Source organism: Pagrus major, chromosome 4 (assembly GCF_040436345.1).
Source record: "Pagrus major chromosome 4, Pma_NU_1.0".
Taxonomy (NCBI): Eukaryota; Metazoa; Chordata; class Actinopteri; order Spariformes; family Sparidae; genus Pagrus; species Pagrus major.
This window is the reverse complement of record NC_133218.1, coordinates 2,365,135-2,381,354: the sequence shown is the minus strand read 5'-3', so window position 1 is coordinate 2,381,354 and position 16,220 is coordinate 2,365,135.

Here is a 16,220-nt window from a genome sequence, read left to right as displayed (position 1 = left end):
AAAATAGTACAATAGCAATAGGAGAGACTATTCATCCCTGAACACCATGCAGTTCATGTAGGCTTTATGATGCAGTTACATTATGTCTTAAGTCTTGAACAGCAATATCCTGCTCCTCTCTACAAGAAACGGTCAAAGACAGCTTCAGGACACACTTCATCTAACAATATGTCATTTTCTGCTGCTTGGGATCTCTCAATCAACACAGAAAAAGGTAAAGTAAAATAACTTGGTAGTTAAACAGCCATTATTGCCCTACAGTTTTCTCTCAGACAGACGGTGCTTTGCTGTCAGTTTCTGCAGCTTCTCATGTGGCTTACACACACACACACTATTCTCTAGCCATCCCCTCAACGTGCTTCCCTGCAATAAAACTAACTGAATTTTACTCCCTCTCTCACACACACACACACACTTCTTACTTTGATCACTGACTATTTCCCTATCAATATTATCAGCAACCTTGTTTCAAGTGATTAAACCGTTAAAAACACTAAATAGCCTGCAGCATCCTCACTTTAATAATCAGTGTTTATCATAGGAACAGACAGCTGCCGCTAACGTATTGGGCCTCACAGTAACGTCAGTAGTCGTGAGTTGTAGAGTTTCTCTACAGTCTGCTGAGCGTCTAGAGCCAGAGAAGGAGAAAGCGGACCGGTGGGCTAACGTTACGCTAAAAGCTAATCAGCCTTCACCTCAACGTGCTTCCCTGCAATAAAACTGGACTGAATTGAGTTCATTAGGTTTTTACTCTCACTCACACACACACACACACACACACACACACACACACACACACACAGACTTCTACTATCATGGACTATTTCCATATCGATATTATCAGCAACCTTGTTTCGAGTGATTAACAAGCACGTCTGGAGGGACTGCGAGCGAGCAGAGCTGCCGCTTATGTTTATATACCATTAATGAAATGAAAACGAACTTTTTTGGCATCATGCGCCACTGAGCAACGTCCGTAGGAATCAATGGGGCCCCGCCTCTGACGCTGTATTCAGTTCTCTTTTTATAAATCCATGTTCGAAACATATATCTGCTTTCCGGACCTTCTCCACTCTGCAAAACGTTTTCTCCTCTCCGCCGTGTGTGTGAGCACTGTGCATGCACAGCTACTGATTTGCTGTTACCCATGCCGTAGCTCTGCGTGTAACCAGATCGTGTAACCAATCAGATGGTGCTGTGGGTGGGACAATGCTGGAGACAGAATAGTGACAGCAGACAGAGAGGTGCGGCTGCATCAGAGCCAAAATAACCCAGTTTTAAATTGATCTCTTATCGGCCGTCAGATTAAAAAAATGGCCGATGCCGATATGCGTCAAAATGCCGAATATCGGCGCCAATAATCGGCCCGGCCGATAATCGGTCTATCCCTAATCAACATTCAGGGAAGACAATTAGCCTACATCAGGCATTGGCCCAAAAAAGGGTGATCTAGCTGGTAGAAGCAGCGTGGGTCACGAGGTGTAACTCACGACTGCACCAAGATGAGTACAAACCAAGGTTACTTTACAAACCAGGGAAGGCACACGCTGATGAAAGAACATAGCCTGGTATAGGAGCAGAGAATAGAAGACAGTTGTGTTGCGTTGTTATTAGTCCTTGTGGACACCGGACACAGTGGCTGCTTGTGACAGTGTGTATGAGGCACAGCAGAGCTGCAGCATGTGGAAGAAGGAGACGGAGCCCTGTGAGTAGTTTGCACAGAATGATGGGGACAGAGCTTTATTTTATTAGTTACTAATTTCAATAAATTCTGCAAATGTCCTTCATTCACTATGTGGCCGGTGTAAAGATTGTGTTAGTTCCCCATCAAATGTTAAGATTGCTGACATGTTTGCAGCTCACACTGCATTCACAAGAGTTACAATTTACACGTGAATGAAAAAAATATGACATACATAATGTGACTTAAATGTCAACCAAACTTCCAGTGAATAGCTGAAAAAAGATCTACAGTCGTGGTCAAAAGTTAATATGTACTTATAAAGAACACGTATATCATGGCAGTCTTCAGTTCCAATGATTTCTACAGCTCTCATTTTTCTGTGATTGAATGAGTGGAACACATACTACTCTGTCACAAAAAAACATTCATTAAGTTTGGTTCAATAATGAATTTACTATGAGTCTTCTGAAAATGTGACCAAATCTGCTGGGTCAAAAATATACTGTACATACAGTAATTCTAATATTTGTGGTAATAACAGGTCCCTTGGCCAGTTTCACCTCAATTAGGTCCTTTTGATAGCCACCCACAAGCTTCTGGTAGTCCTGTGGCTGAATGTTTAACCTCAGTGAAGTTCAACTACATTTGTTAGCTTCCTGGCACAGACTTGTTTCTTCAGCACAGTCCACATGTCCTCGATGGGGTTCAAGTCTGGACTTTGGGAAGACCATTTCAAAACCTCAATTCTAGCCTGACTCAGCCATTCCTTTACCACTTTTGATGTGTGTTTGGGATCATTGTCCTGTTGGAACAGCAGACTGCACCTAAGGCCCAATCTTCTGCTGATGATTTTAGGTTTTCCTGAAGAATTTGGAGATAATCCTCCTTCTTCATTAATACATTTACTTTCTTTAGAGCAGCAGATCCACTGGCAGCAAAACAGCCCCACAGCATAATACTACCATCACCACACTTGACAGTAGGTATGGTGTTGTTGGGGTTAAAGGCCTCACCCTCTCTCCTCCAAACATATTGCTGCTCATTGTGGCCAAGCAACTCAGTTTTTGTTTCATCTGACCACAGAGTTTTCCCCCAGAAGGTTTTTTCTTTGTCCATGTGATCAGCAGCAAACTTCAGTTGAGCTTTAAGGTCCTGCGTCTGGAGTGAGAGCTTCTTTCTTGCACAGTAGCCTCTCAGCCCATGTTGATGTAAAACACACTTGACTGTGGACACTGTCACCTGTCTTCCAACAGCTTCTAATTCATTGCAGACTTGCCTTTTGGTGGTTTTTGTTTGACTCTTGACCATCCTGACCAGTTTTCTCTCAGCAGCAGGTGATAGTTTGTGTTTTCTTCCTGAGTGTGACAGTGACACAACTGTGCCATGCACTTTATACTTACAGTTTTTTTGTACAGTTGATCTTGGGACCTGTAACTGCTTTGAAATGGCTCCAAGTGACTTTCCTGACTTGTTCAAATCAATAATGTGCTCTTTCAGATCAATGCTGAGCTCCTTAGACTTTCCCATTGTAGTGTTTGTGGCTGAGTCTAATGTGTGTATCAAACAAGCCCTACTAAAATGGGCCCAGAAAAGTCATCAGCTGTTATCAATCGGAATCACTCAGAAGAAGTTAAGAGGCCATGCTACAACCAAGTTTGATTCACACAACTTTCTATAATATTATCTATTCCAAAATTGATGATTCAAGTTGCTGTATGTATATTTTTGACCCAGCAGATTTGGTCACATTTTCAGAAGACCCATATAAATTCAGATTTCAACTAATCTTCATAAATGTTTTTTTGTTTTTGTTTTTGTGACAAAGTAGTTTGTGTTCCACTCATTCCATCACAGAGTTGAGAGTTGTAGAAACCATGACATACATTTTCATTACAAGTTCATGTAAACTTTTGACCGCAACTGTAGGTAGAGCAATTAGGAGACTGTGACCTTTCTCATATTATATACTGTGTCATTTTCGTCTGCAGTAGTTTAACGGCACCAACTGGAGAATTGTCCTCAACCAGTAGTAGTGGATGAAAGCATTCATTCATTTAAATTTCCTTTGGACCTCTTTCCTGAAAAAAGTATGTTCAAATATGTACAATATTTGGATGGAAACACGACAACTGACTAGAATGTATTAATTTTAACATACAATTCTATAAATAATTTTAGGTATACATAAGTGTAGGTCAGGAAGAAACCTGAGAAGAATTTATTTATTTCCAAAATATATTTTTAACTGAAAGCCATGGCCATACTTGAGTCAAGGTATCATATGGGACTGTGGATACAGGGGATACAAAAGGATACACTGAGTTCTGTGTAATTCTTATAGTGTGCAGACATGCTGTGTTAATTTATGTATTTCCCCAGATTTGACCAGTTAATTGATCAGTCAAAAGAGTTTTTTCTGTTTGCTGTCCAAGAAGCAATGGGAAAACCAGCAAGATGAGAGGAGTCAAAGAAGAAAAGGAATCGTAAGTAGCCAGACAAAATTAGCCACATAGAACGTGCAGTTCAGTGCATGACCTAAAACCCTGTTTGGAACATGTGTGTGTGTGTGTGTGTGTGTGTGTGTGTGTGTGTGTATGTGTGTGTGTGTGCGTGGTGGACCATGGATGAACAGGGCTGTTCAGCCATTTGTCTGATTTAACTACTGCTCACCAGACACCCATGGTGCCAAACTGTTTCATAAACTCAGACTACCCTCTGCCAAAACTGAACAATTTGAGGAAAATCTCATTGATAAGTTTTTTTAATTTAATTCAAGTATATTATTTGTATCCATCATCTAAACTACAGGCTGATATTTGCGGTCTGCATAGTCTTCAAGAAAATACCACTGTACAAAGACCAATTCCATAATCATCTTACTGCTACATTAAAGCAACATTATGTAGTTCAGTCAGACAACTCAGGTTTGAAATGTTTATTAGAGCAGTAAAACATGGTTAGAGTTTGGCATCTAAGCTCATCACCTCATCACTCCCTGTAGATATGTTTACATAGCAATACTGACACAGGGCAGTGGCGGCATTGACTGGCAGAGGGAGAGATGGGAGATTTTTTAGGTTTAAATAGACCGCCAAATTGACAGGGTGCATTTGGTAGATGAGTGTGGAGAGTGGGGCATGTCATGTGTTTATCAATGCAGCTCGAGTTGCCTGCCTGATTAAAAATGTCTTAATCAACAATCAGAGACGGGCATGGATACATCAAAGAGTATTTACAATAACAGATAACAGATGCTTGCTTTTCAAATATATCCAAATAAAACAAAAAGTACTGGTCTGAGAAAATGCATTTAATTAAGATACAACTAATTTGTAATTTAAAAAATACAGTTATTTCATTATTCATACAAATTCAAGTAACTTAATGTTTACTTTATCTGTTCTTTTATCCCCTAATGTAGCCAACTCAGGTTTTACATCAAACACAGATCATGTCAGTGGTTAAAACAGTTTGCTAATGGAAAACGATCCAACATATTTCATATATTGTTAGTGATTAATCGTTAATCGCTTGTTAAGGCAGCCGATTATCAATTAAAGAAATTACTTAAAATTTGCATCACTACTTACTATTAAACAGTCTTTTATTTAGCGAAGCTGTCAGCTATATGCTAGTCCAGTAGCTTGTGGGACGCCCTGGGCGAACCTCACCTTCCTCTGTATATGAGACTTTCTCAGCAGCAGCAGATGCACCTTTACAAAACAGAGGGTGCCCAGCCGCCCACTCCCCACACGGCAACATGACATAATTGACTTGACGTGTAAATGAGCAATACAAAAACTGAATGAAATTAATGCAAACAAATTTAAGGCAGCCAGTACGGGTCGGCACCAGGGTCGATCCACCGAGATGAGATAAGCCTAGAGGCGGCTACTACAGAGCCAGTTACTGTGGGTGACTGTCCGCTCGCTTTTTTAATCTAATTTTTTTTTTTTCTTTTGCGGCCACTCATGCCGCCCCTCCACAAATGCCGCCCTGGGCCACTGCCCATATTGCCCACACGAGAAACCGCCACTGAGCTAGTCTGTGACTCTTGGCTCTTGTCTCTTGCCTCTCTCTTGGGCACTGTTTCTTTTTCTCTTCTAAGATTCCTCTTTCAATGGTCTCTTTGCCACTGTTGTCATGTCAAACAAGCTGCTAAGCCCAGTTCTGTTACCCGCTCGCTTGGCTCTGGTTGTGTTGCCCATTTTTTGCCCCGAAACTGAAACCTTCTCCTCCTGGACCCAAATGCCGCGTTCTGACCAAACGTGATGAAAATATTCATTTCTATAAATAACTGCCAATGCACGGCACATCGGTATGAACCCAAAACATAGAGATTTCTCTGTGATCTGACTGCAAAACTTGGATCAGAAGGACACCGAAACCGAAAAAGCCTGAATTCATGCCATGTCAGGCCTGTCAGCCAGATGACAAGCAAAACACTTTTAAATGCTTGTTCCCTGAATGGAGTTTGGATCAATCAGACCTATGCTGTGCTATGCTGACATATTTCCAAAACTTAGCAGCCTGACCTTCTCGCTCACTTCCCTCCACTGCAGCTCCTGTCATTGTACAGTCTGCGTCTGCAAACGGCCAGGATTAGTGATTATTATCCTCTCCTTTATTGTTCATGTTCAATGTCTGGACATCAGCTGATGAACGTCATGATGTCAGTGTGAACGTCAACACCGATAGGCTTGTGCAACACAGGGTCATGCAAAAATGTAGCTTGAGTTCAATATTTTCAACTCACGCAGTTGTCACTTGATGCGATTGTGCACGTCATTGCGTCTTATCATTGAATTTGTATGTTATGTAGTTGCACAAGTAATTCACGTTACGTTTGGTCTGAATACAGCATGAGGACAGGTGGAGATGACTGCAACCTCTGTGTGGGTTTGACTCTGTGGGTGGTGTTGTCTGGCTGGAGCTGGACAAGTAATGGACGATGCGGTGCCGAGGGACATGGATAACGGATGTGAAAAAAGAAAAAAACGTCGGTCTAGGCACAAACAATTTTGAGAACTTGAGATGAACGAAAGAGAAAGGGTTAAACTGTGCACAGGTGGTAAATTAGTGAGGGACAGTGACATGGTCTGGTTCCTGAACTTTAGTTAATAACTTCATTTCTGAATTTGCATGGTATTTCAGTAATGTATTGTGTTGTCTGAATTTGCAGCAATTGAATGCATTGCTGCATGGATGGATGGCAGGTAGCCTTAGCGGCATTCCAGCAGCCAAGACTGGCCTCATTGTCCTGTGTGTGGGAACCTCTGAACAACCTTTAAGAGTGATTAACAGGAAACCTAAGATGCTGGATTTCTGACACTTCTCATGTTTACCTCAACCTGCTGTAGATCAAGTCATTCAACCCCCTTACTCATCCTCTCTCTCTCTCTCTCTCTCTCTCTCTCTCTCTCTCTCTCTCACACACACACACACACACACACACACACACACACAAAGCTTGTGTGTGTGTCAGTTGCAGTATTTTTCAGATCATTCACCGCAGAGATGGAAATGGTTGGTCAGTATGGTTGACTGGTACAAGGCAACATGTTCTCGACAGCAAGTGACGACACCAACATTAAGACTATATATATTCATAGTTTCCACAGCATGATTTGTTAAGATTTTTAAAGCTAAAAATATATCCCTGAAGATCCCCTGCAGGTATGTTTTGTGACATATAAAATACTGGAAGGGATATATCTAACAGGAATGGAATATTTTTTACAAAAAGTTCAATGACCTTTTAAAATTTTGGAAAATCACATCTCTTATGTATTCCTCCAATGCAATCCAAAGTCTATGAAAAGTCCAGTAACTGCCAGATCCAAGCTGTCCCCAACTTCACCAAACAGTCCATTCTCCCGGATGTGTTTCAAGTTTCAAACCTTGGTAAGTTTAACACTGAACACTGATCACAGAGAAAATTCAACCCTACAGCAGATAAGGGTGGGGATATACAAACATCATTCTGCACAGTAAAGTTCAATCACCACTTTGGATAGAGGGGACACTGTACTTAAATACTGTACATATCTAAGGAACTTGTACTAGAGTATTTCAATTTTATCCAACTTTATACTTCTACTCCACTGCAACCCTGAGGACAATTATTGTACTTCCACTACATTTGTTTGACAGCTTTGATCACTAGTTACCTTTCATATTACAGTTCTGCATCCTTTATGCGTTCAGAATTTTTTTTCTTTTTAAGCTTATTAACTATTTAATAATCCTCTTCGATTAGCTGAAAAATACATTGTCACAAAGCGAAAATGTGAAGAAGTTGACTTTTTAGAGATATGTTTTTCTTACAGGACAGCCACATTATGAACATACAATGATTTTATAGAATATGATGCCAGCTCAACAGTTTATAATGGAGTTCAAATGAGCTTAACCTTAAACATCTGCAGCAGTAAAATGACACATACACATTAATGCAGCAGTAATATTAATAAAAAAAACGTCAGATAAAAAACAGTGGCAGGGAACAGTTTACTGCAGAATGAGTACTTTTGTATTTGGTACTGTAGTGGCCATTTGTCGGATAATTTAAATCAAACTTTAAATCAAACTTAAAAATAAAAATCAAAGAGCCACTGCTGACCCATGGGCTTGTAATTTACGCAGGCAAAAGAAGTTCAATGTCCATTCAACGTTCCTTTGTTTTTTGTGATTTATTTTCCAAAAACAAGCAAGCAAACAAAGAACAAAGGAAATCTGCGTGCCTCTCTTGCTCTTGTGCAGCAGTGGCTTTTTGATTTTTATTTTGAAGTTTGATTTAAAGTTTATATACCCTGGCCTCCGCCCATATGAAAACTGGGATTGGCTGCAGTAACCCCCGCAACCCCCTGAAAGGGGGGATAAAGCGGTAACATCCCCGCGACCCTCACGGGTAAAGCGGTCAAGAAAATGAGATGAGATTTAAAGTTTGATTTAAAGGTCCCATATTATACTGTTTTTCATCAATTTCACACAGCTGTCAGAGGTCCAACAACACTGTATTCAAAATGTATTGCCCCAAACCCATCCGTGGTCCTGAATTTCAGCTGTCTGAAAGTTGCTCAAGTGAGCTCTACTGAGAGCAGGCTGTTTCTGTGCCTGCACCTTTAATGCTAATGAGCTCTGTCTGTCATCGCCTGCCTTGCCTGCTACACGCCCCTCTCAGGGAGAGGATGCCGCTTACGCTAGCGGTAGCATGCGCTAATGTTTACAGTGGATGTATCGCTATGGCTCGCCGAGATGCTGTTGTTCCACCATACCAGTTTGACCCAGAATCAGACCCAGAAGGAGAGGCTCAGAAAAATACAGACTCTGCAGCTGCAGCAGGGCGTTTCAGAGTGGTTAGTGTGTCTGAATATGTTACTTAGTTGCCAAGCTCCCTCGTAATATTATTAACGTTAAACTCGCTTCAAACGCCATTGCATAGCGGACCGAAGCGGAGCTAACTAGTTAGCCAATTTCAAGCTGACTTCACCATACTCATAGGCAACTGTAAATACTATCAACATGTGGCGACACTTACCTGTGGCTCCGGTGCAGTTGCTGGGCCCCGTATGGTTGGGACTGATCCTTTTACGAGGGTCAGTGTCGAGGCAAAGCCAGCTTTGTACTGACCCTCGTTACTGAAGCAGTCCGATGTGAAGTGGTTAGCACACACAAACAGACTTACAGGAACTGTAGCCGGCACGTTGTCGTTAAAAATGAAACGCAACCACTGTCTCTTCTGTTCTTCTGTAGCTGGGACAGAATATAGGCACTTATGTTGATTTTTACAACCAACAACAGAGCAATTTGTGTGTCTAGCTCTGAGTGATGACATTGTGAAACACTGCTGTCTTACCGCTGGAGACACCGAACTTCCCCTCTTGGATATCTCCGGGGAGAGGGGGGAGTATTTTCGGCCTATGCAAATCACTCCTGACGTTCCGTAACGACAGGAGCTGAATCTGAACAGCCTGTAGGAGCCCTGTTTTACCAGTGGGAGGGCTGCAGAGACGATGCAGGACTTGTTTGCTTTCCTCATTCTCGGAGTTGGTAGGCTCAGGGAGGACCAGTTTATATATGTAGAGACCAGAGAAAACGTGTCTTTCATAATATAGGACCTTTAAATTATCTGACAAATGGCCACTACAGGTACTTTAAGTACATTTTGCTGACTTTTATTTCGGTAAAGTTTTGAATGCAGCTGTTCATTGCACACATCCTTCTCTGGCTGTGATGCTTTTACCTGTTTCCCAAAATCTGATATCTGGTTTTCTGTTTCCCTTTCAGATTGAGTGCACCACATGCAGCATGTGGTATCACACCATATGTGTTGGTCATCCCTCTACAGAGGGGGACTACTATTGTTAAGGCTGTGACTGCTGAAATAAAGTCCTACATTACTGAAATTACTGTTGTCTTTCTTTTTGTAGCAATTGTGGGTCACTCTTGCTATTGTGTGAGAGGACATAGGGCTTGCATTGTATCTTGAATGTAATATTGTCCACCACGTTGATATATGTTGGATTTGTTTTCTGCTGTAACACAGGGCTGGTGTGTTGCCCATGGTTTGATTTGGTGGGTGTAAATGTTGATGATGATGATGTTGTGTAAAAGTGGGGAATACAGCCAGTAATTCAGGAATATTTTGTTAGGCTTTATATTGTGCAGCTACTATCAAGACACAATTATCTTACATTTTACATTAGGGGTGTCACGATTTCGATTTTTTATCGAAATCGATCGAAATTACGTCACGATCTCGAGCATCGAAGTCAAAGAGAGGATCGACGATCCCCCCCCTCCCCGTGTACAAAGCTACGCACACTACGCAAAGTTACGCAAATGACGCAGCACATTGTAGCCGACGCCGCTAGTTACCTATCCTGCAGGTTATGACACGATGGCGAGTGCAGATAAAGGAGGAGACGCGGCACCGGAGCTTGAAGCAGCTCCTGCTTCTCTTAAATCACATGTATGGAAATACTTTGCGTTCCCGGTGAGTTATGTCGACGACGTTCGCGTTGTTGACAAGAAGACCACAGTGTGTAAGATATGCTATGCGCGTGTACCATACCCGGCCACGGGAAACACTACGAACATGGCAGGACACATTCGCCGGCATCACAAAGATGTAGATTTGACAGCTGGGAAAGCACCATCACTGGTCCAGCCAACTATTCAATCCTCGTTTGCAATAAAACTTCCACAGACCTCAGCTCGCGCAAAAGCTATAACTAGCGCTATAGGGCTATTTATAGCAGCAGACCTGCAGCCTTACTCGGTGGTGGAAAACACGGGATTTAAACATTTAATTAGCGTACTTGAGCCACGCTACAGTATGCCCAGCAGGTCGCATCTTACAACAAAAGTGGTTCCCTCCATGTATGAAGACGTTAAAGAAAAAGTTGTGAGGGGTTTGAGCAATGCAGAGTTAGTTGCCTTAACAACAGATGGCTGGACCTCAAGAGCAACTGAGAGTTACATCACCGTCACAGCGCACTACGTCGATAAAGATTGGGAGATTGAAAGTCCAGTCCTTCAAACTCGCCCCATCTATGAAGCACACACAAGTGATAATCTGGCAGAAGTGCTAAAGGAAGCGGTACTAGAATGGAAACTGGACAGACAAAATACAACCATCCCTGCCTAATGTGATACATTATGGAAATTGCATCACTTACATGTAGCCCAACTTTTGAAATAAGATTTACTGTACAAAATTTGATGAATAAAACCAATGATCGTAGACTAGACTAGTCTGAAAATAGCATAGGCGTCTGTGCTGTAAGAAAAAGAAAAAAATCGAGAATCGAATCGAATCATGACCCTAAAATCGAAAATCAAATCGAATCGAGGATTTGGAGAATCGTGACACCCCTATTTTACATGCATGAGGCTCTGCTCTTGTAAAGCATTGACAGTCACAGGATTAGCACTGTCTAATCACTGTCTAACCTAGGCCACACAAATGTGGCATTTTAACCTAACTTCTGATAAGAAGTCAACCTCTCCTTTCTAACTCATCTTTACACCTTGAGATGTGTGAGATACATGTCTGAACCATCATGGACGGTTGATACAGATGTTTGTATCACAAGAATGAAGAATACCTAGAACGGTCGAATATCTGTACTGTTTCACCTGTCCACATCACTGTCCTGCTTGCGAACTTGCTTTGCAAAATTAAAGTAATGACTGATTTTAAGAGCCATACCTACAAAACTGAAAACAATTGCACCGATGGGATGTAACGTTAATTTAGGCAACCCCTTTAAGAAATGCAAAAGAAACAATATTCACCTGTTCAAATATCAGGACACCGCCTGACAAAGCTCTTCGAACTGGAGGAAATTTCTTCGAGGAAAATTTAAGTTTTTCTTCTTCCTCTGCTTCTATTCTGGGATGTAGACATAGTCAGGCACCACGACAGTGATGCAATGGACAACTGTGGTCATTGCATGTTAAAAAAACTGTGATGAAGATGCGGTATGGATATATTTTGCTAGTTTTGGCCGACATTGACCATTTTAAGTGGTGGCTGCATGGAAATCAGCGAATGGCAGCACTTCCAAAATTAATATGCAGGAAAAACCCTGATAGGGTAGTGTGTAATACTGTGTATTGTGATACCATGCCATTTTCTGAGAGAGTTGCACCCTTAAAAATCTCACCTTGCAGCACTATGACTAACGTATCCATGCTACATGAACAAATCAGTAGTGTTATGAGAATTACTTCATGTGGCACTTTCTTTGGTGACGTATTATAAACAATGCAACTTAAGTTATAGCTTGTAACACGGCAGATGAAGAGCCATCTTTAATGTGATATTGTGAGTGTGTGTGCACCAAATACATACCCACGACTGTATATGCATGTTCACTGATGTGTTTTGATAATAATCAATCTAGCAATTGCCAATGTTTTGATTAAGAGCACACGCTTCAGAAACATCAAGACAAAGGTGGTGAGAAGGCCACTGGCCATGCATAAGTAACTTACCTTAGTCAAGGCCTTCATCTCCAGGGTTATTCTTGTATTTATCTGAAGGCCATTGAAGGACATGAAGGTTGTTGTATGTAGGTATGTCTTTTAAAATATCTTAATGTATATAATTCTCTTGACAGGTTAAGGAATCCAGTACAACACAGTTTCTTGTTGAGAAAGCAGCTAATGTTAACATTGTAAGTCAACCTGCAGTGGAGAATGCAATGTTTAAAGCAAAGCTTCCTTTCTCACCTCGAGGGTTGCCAGTATTATGGAGTCCATCACTGGGATTAGTTGAAAGGACCTTCGCTGGTTCAGCGTGGCCAAAAATGAAGGTTTTTGCCAAATGCTACAAACTGAGGGTGGCTGTGGCTCAGGGGTAGAGCCAGCATCTTGTTATCGGAAGGTTGCTGGTTCGATTCCCCTGGTCTGCATGTCGAAGTGTCTTGGGCAAGATACTGAACCCCAAACTGCTCCTGATGTGCTGGTCGGCACCTTGCATGGCAGCCACCGCCATCAGTTTATGAATGACTTACTATAAGTCGCTTTGGACAAAAGCGTCTGCTAAATGCCCTAAATGTAAATGTACAAACACTGGAACCAAGATATGAAATACCAAGCAGAAAATATTTCGCCAAAAATGCTATTCCAGCTCTTTATGATGAGACAAGAGAAAAGGTGGAGGGTGCAGAGAGAATTGCACTCACCTGGGCTGCATGGGCCACAGAGTCCTACGTGACAATTACGGCCCATTTTTTTGATAGCGAGTGGGAAATGCACTCCTATGTGCTACTAACAAGGTGGACGCACGAGGCTCATACCGGTGCTAATCACCACTCAGAGAAGTGCACTCACCTCTGAGCATGCTGGTCAGTTGCTGTTCCTGAAGAAAAACATTCATATTTGAATTAAGATGAATTGAAATGTGCTCAGGTTTACGTTATACAAGTTACTTCAAAACACTGAAATGTTGTCAGCTTTATGCAAAACAAGCTGGTAAACTCTGAAATGTTCCAGGTTTATATAAAACACGTTGATAAGCAGTTAAATGTGTCCTGATATACACAAAAACAAGTTTTTTAAGCTTCTAAAAAGTATAAGCGTAAAATGTGTAGAGGTTGATATATTGTTATATGATTGTCTTGCAATATATCCATTATCGCAGAATCGCTTTATCGTGATATAATTGGTATCGTGGGCCATGTATCACGTACCGCATCGTGAGGTACCCTCTGATTCCCACCCCTATTACTGATAGGCCGGTGAATATTTGTTGCCTTAATTTATGTTACATATGTTGTATGGTGAAGATATACATAATTTAGTGGAATATGTTGTTTTTGAATGACTGCGTCTAAACACCTCCTTCAGGGATTGATACTCCTTTTTACATGTATCTTGTCATTTACCTTGTTCTGTATATGGCACTTTAAACAACAATATACTGTATGTGTACGTTCTGTTGGGCTCTTAACCCGATGATGTAACGACCTGTTTTTATTATTAGGTGATATGTTGTAATGCATTCAAGTAATGTTGTGATTGGTAAAATTTACATTTTGAAAATAAGTGAAAAAGAATGAAAAAGATAGTCTGGAAGATGTATATTATATGTCTTATTTTTTTTTTTTGGTTTCACTTATTCAAATTTGATAAATTTTTTGAATGTCTGCATCTTCATTTCTTGTGTTAATTAAACAAAAAAAAATAATTTCTAAATCAAATTTCAGTTTGTTTTGGAAACTGTAAGCGCAATAATGCAGACGGTGTCCAAGCCTCTGCTTTGAGGATTCAGTAACGTTTTTTTCTTGATGTTTGAAAGTAAACGGTGCATTTATTTTGGCATATGCCTGGTTCTGGACATCACTTTATTGATTCTTCAGTTCTAACTAACTGGAGAGGAGTAGGCTGGCTTTTAAACTCTGTGTGGGTGTGTTCTTACAGAGCTCTGAGTTCTCTCCAGTTAGTTAGAACTGAAGAAGCCTCTTGGATGAGAGGTGAAACGTCTTCAAGAAACTGAAACAAGTCCAGTTGCCTATGATACAGCACCTAGATTTTCCTGAAGAAATGCATTTCCTGCATTTAACCCTCTCTGTTAGTTGGCAACTAAGTCCCTCTGCAACATTTTAACTGCTGCGTTTACTACGGTGACCGACAGGTACAAATCACAACAGCAAGTCAGAAAACACAATAGCAAGGCACAAAACACAATTGCAAGAGAGAAAACACGAGTTCCGCAAGTTGGAAACCACGATTGCAAATTCCCAAAACACAATGACATTAACCAGAAATCACATCAGAATTTTGTCAACCAGAAAGGGCGGGACTGTTACTTGTTGAATCTGATTGGGCAGATCAGTGTCAATAACAGTGGGATATATGCAGTCTGACCGCTGACCGGAAATGATACAGAAGGAGAAGCGTACCATAAGAAGCAACTCCACCACACATCCTCGCTAGTAAATGTGTGTTTGTTGCTGCTGTGTGTAAATTTACCTCATGGACAGGTATTGAAAGTATTGATATAGCTTTTTGTGAAAGAAGAATTGTCAAAGTGTGATAAAACCTTGCATTTAGGAGGGCCAAAATGCCTGGTACATTTAATCCTGGCTATGAAGATGTTTTGCTAGTTATCCTTTAGTAAGGGTAGTAACACAAAGACAGATCAAAAAATAAGTTTTACAGTATTCTTTACAGCATTTTAAAAAGGTTATCAAAACATTAATATGGTAATAATAGTCTGACAAGTTAAAACTTCAAGCAAGATCAAATTTACTCTAAATCATGGACACAGTCCTCACAGTTACTGCGGATACTGGGTTACTGTGCAGGTTTTTCAACTACATAAGCAAGTCACTGAAGTAGGTTTATTGTCTTTTTATTCTTTCTTTTTTTACAATAAATCATTTTTTCAGAAATCAATGTGTCACATTGTCTGTTGTTTCATTACTTTGATAATTAACGTAGTGTGTTTACATAACATGCTGTGCTAAATGCGCAGGTTGACATGTTACCTATGTAGCTCCTCACATCAAATACATTGTAATGTTACTTCACTGCGGTCTGTTGGTCATTTGTCACAAATGAACCTGTAAAAGACAAATGTAAAACAGAGTGTATGTTTAGACACTTAAGGTATAAGTACTAATCTATGGCAAGCAACATAATGTGACAGGGACAAATAAATAACATTAGCGATATTTACCTGAGCAAAATGTCACAGAAAACTTTGATCTTGAAGCTGATGCTGCTCATTTTCCCCAATTCTGGATCAGATTCCTGTTCGAACATGTGTGGTTGTGAAGTTATTGGTTTATAAACAGTTATTGTGGTGAAATTTATGGTAGAAATGCAACTTACTCGGTCCAGTCACTCATCAATAGAACGTGATGACCCTCTCCTTTCAAACGCTTCTTCTTCTGTATCATTTCCTGTCAGAGTGTACATCTGCACATTTCCCGGTTTTCACATTTTCAGTTTCAACAAGTAAAAATCCCACCCTTTCCGGTTGACAAAATTCTGGTGTGATTTGTGGTTAATGTCATGT